Raw genomic sequence first — 4302 nt, forward strand, 5'->3', positions numbered from 1 at the left:
TCTTTATTTTTTAGTTTTAAAGCCAAGATTTTTAATAGTCCAGTAAGACAAAAAAAAAAACAATCTGAATTTATCTTTATTTTTTAGTTTTAATACCATGATTTTTAATAGTCCAGTAAGACAAAGAAAACAATCTGAAGTTGTATTTATTTTTTTGTTTAATGACATGATTTTTAATAGTCCAGTAAGACAAAGAAAACAAACAGAATTTTTCTTTATTTTTTTAGTTTTAATGCCATGATTTTTAATAGTCCAGTAAGACAAAGAAAACAATCTGAAGTTGTATTTATTTTTTTGTTTAATGACATGATTTTTAATAGTCCAGTAAGACAAAGAAAACAAACAGAATTTTTCTTTATTTTTTAGTTTTAATGCCATGATTTTTAATAGTCCAGTAAGACAAAGAAAACAATCTGAAGTTGTCTTCATGTTTTAGTTTTAATGCCACCATGTTTAATAGTCCAGTAAGACTACGAAAACATCCTGAAGTTTTCTCTATTTTTTTAGTTTGAATGCCATGATTTTTAATAGTCCAGTAAGACAAAGAAAACAATCAGACATTGTATTTATTTTTCTGTTTTAAAGGCATGATTTTTAGTAGTCCAGTAAGACAAAGAAAACAAACAGAATTTTTCTTTATTTTTTAGTTTGAATGCCATGATTTTTAATAGTCCAGTAAGACAAAGAAAAAAATCTGAAGTTGTCTTTATTTTTTAGTTTGAATGCCATGATTTTTAATAGTCCAGTAAGACAAAAAAACAATCCGAATTTTTCTTTATTTTTTTAGTTTTATTCCTTTTTAGTTTTAATGTCATGATTTTTAATAGTCCAGTAAGACAAAGACATAATCAGAAAATGTCTTTATGTTTTAGTTTTAATGCCATGATTGTTAATAGTCCAGTAAGACAAAAAAACAATCCGAATTGTTCTTTATTTTTTAGTTTTAATGCCCTGAACTTTAATAGTGAGGTAAGACAAAGAAAACGATCTAAAGTTGTCTTTATTTTTTACTTTTAATGCCTTGATTTTTAATAGTCCAGTACGACTACGAAAACATCCTGAAGTTGTCTTTATTTTTAATGCCATGATTTTTAATAGTCCAGTAATACAAAGAAAACAACCTGAAGTTTTCTTTATTTTTTAGTTTTAATGTCATGATTTTTAATAGTCCAGTAAGACTCCAAAAACAATCTGAAGTTTTCTTTATTTTTTAGTTTTAAAGCCAAGATTTTTAATAGTCCAGTAAGACAAAAAAAACAACAATCTGAATTTATCTTTATTTTTTAGTTTTAATACCATGATTTTTAATAGTCCAGTAAGACAAAGAAAACAATCTTAAGGTGTCTTTATTTATTAGTTTTAATGCCATGATTTTTAATAGTCCAGTAAGACAAAGAAAACAATCTGAAGTTGTATTTATTTTTTTGTTTAATGACATGATTTTTAATAGTCCAGTAAGACAAAGAAAACAAATCAGAATTTTTCTTTATTTTTTAGTTTTAATGCCATGATTTTTAATAGTCCAATAAGACAAAGAAAACAATCTGAAGTTGTCTTTATTTTTTAGTTTTAATGCCACCATTTTTAATAGTCCAGTAAGACTACGAAAACATCCTGAAGTTTTCTCTATTTTTTTAGTTTGAATGCCATGATTTTTAATAGTCCAGTAAGACAAAGAAAACAATCAGACATTGTATTTATTTTTTTGTTTTAAAGCAATGATTTTTAATAGTCCAGTAAGACAAAGAAAACAATCAGACATTGTATTTATTTTTTTGTTTTAAAGCAATGATTTTTAATAGTTCAGTAAGACAAAGAAAACAAACAGAATTTTTCTTTATTTTTTAGTTTGAATGCCATGATTTTTAGTAGTCCAGTAAGACAAAGAAAACAAACAGAATTTTTCTTTATTTTTTAGTTTGAATGCCATGATTTTTAATAGTCCAGTAAGACAAAGAAAAAAATCTGAAGTTGTCTTTATTTTTTAGTTTGAATGCCATGATTTTTAATAGTCCAGTAAGACAAAAAAACTATCCGAATTTTTCTTTATTTTTTTAGTTTTATTCCTTTTTAGTTTTAATGTCATGATTTTTAATAGTCCAGTAAGACAAAGACATAATCAGAAAATGTCTTTATGTTTTAGTTTTAATGCCATGATTGTTAATAGTCCAGTAAGACAAAAAAACAATCCGAATTGTTCTTTATTTTTTAGTTTTAATGCCCTGAACTTTAATAGTGAGGTAAGACAAAGAAAACAATCTAAAGTTGTCTTTATTTTTTACTTTTAATGCCTTGATTTTTAATAGTCCAGTACGACTACGAAAACATCCTGAAGTTGTCTTTATTTTTAATGCCATGATTTTTAATAGTCCAGTAATACAAAGAAAACAACCTGAAGTTTTCTTTATTTTTTAGTTTTAATGCCATGATTTTTAATAGTCCAATAAGACAAAGAAAACAATCTGAAGTTGTCTTTATTTTTTAGTTTTAATGCCACCATTTTTAATAGTCCAGTAAGACTACGAAAACATCCTGAAGTTTTCTCTATTTTTTTTGTTTGAATGCCATGATTTTTAATAGTCCAGTAAGACAAAGAAAACAATCAGACATTGTATTTATTTTTTTGTTTTAAAGCAATGATTTTTAATAGTTCAGTAAGACAAAGAAAACAAACAGAATTTTTCTTTATTTTTTAGTTTGAATGCCATGATTTTTAATAGTCCAGTAAGACAAAGAAAACAATCAGAATTTTTCTTTATTTTTTAGTTTTAATGCCATGATTTTTAATAGTCCAGTAAGACAAAGACATAATCAGAAAATGTCTTTATGTTTTAGTTTTAATGCCATGACTGTTAATAGTCCAGTAAGACAAAGAAAACAATCAGAATTGTTCTTTATTTTTTAGTTTTAATGCCCTGAACTTTAATAGTCCAGTAAGACAAAGAAAACAATCTAAAGTTGTCTTTATTTTTTAGTTTTAATGCCTTGATTTTTAATAGTCCAGTAAGACTCCGAAAACAATCTGAAGTTTTCTTTATTTTTTAGTTTTAAAGCCAAGATTTTTAATAGTCCAGTAAGACAAAAAAAAAAACAATCTGAATTTTTCTTTTTTTTAGTTTTATTCCTTTTTAGTTTTAATGCCATGATTTTTAGTAGTCCAGTAAGACAAAGACATAATCAGAAAATTTCTTTGTTTTAGTTTTAATGCCATGATTGTTAATAGTCCAGTAAGACAAAGAAAACAATCAGAATTGTTCTTTATTTTTTAGTTTTAATGCCCTGAACTTTAATAGTCCAGTAAGACAAAGAAAACAATCTAAAGTTGTCTTTATTTTTTAGTTTTAATGCCATGATTTTTAATAGTCCAGTAAGACAAAGAAAACAATCAGAATTTTTCTTTATTTTTTAGTTTTATTGCCATGATTTTTTAACAGTCCAGTAAGACAAAGAAAACAATCTGAATTTTTCTTTATTTTTTAGTTTTAATGCCATGGTTTTTAATAGTCCAGTAAGACAAAGAAAACAACCTGAAGTTGTCTTTATTTTTTTAGTTTTAATGCCATGATTTTTTAAGAATCTAGTAAAACAAAGAAAACAATCTGAAGTTGTCTTCATTTTTTAGTTTTAACGCCATGATTTTAATAGTCCAGTAAGACTACGAAAACAATCTGAAGTTGTCTTTATTTTTTTTGTTTTAATGCCATGATTTTTAATAGTCCAGTAAGACAAAGAAAACAATCTGAAGTTGTCTTTATTTTTTAGTTTTAATGCCATAAACAACCTGAAGTTTTCTTATTTTTTAGTTTTAATGCCATGATTTTTAATTGTCCAGTAAGACTACGAAAACAATATGAAGTTGTCTTTATTTTTTATTTTTAATGCCATGTTTTTTAATAGTCCAGTAAGACAAAGAAAACAATCTGAATTTTTCCTTATTTTTTACTTTTAATGCCATGATTTTTAAAAGTCCAGTACGACCACGAAAACATCCTGAAGTTGTCTTTATTTTTTTGTTTTAATGCCATAATTTTAAATAGTCCACTAATACAAAGAAAACAAACAGAATTTTTCTTTATTTTTTAATGCCATGATTTTAAATAGTCCAGTAAGACAAATGAAACAACCTGAAGTTTTCTTTATTTTTTAGTTTTAATGCCATAATTTGCACACATCTTAAAATTTAGTATGACACCCCCGCATTAAATGATATTGAAAATTGATTCTCGTATGGGAAATATCAAATTGACAGCAACATTTGCCGTATCACCAACACCTGTCAAAAAAAACAAACAGTGCACAGAC

Source organism: Entelurus aequoreus, linkage group LG25 (genome assembly GCF_033978785.1).
Source record: "Entelurus aequoreus isolate RoL-2023_Sb linkage group LG25, RoL_Eaeq_v1.1, whole genome shotgun sequence".
Taxonomy (NCBI): Eukaryota; Metazoa; Chordata; class Actinopteri; order Syngnathiformes; family Syngnathidae; genus Entelurus; species Entelurus aequoreus.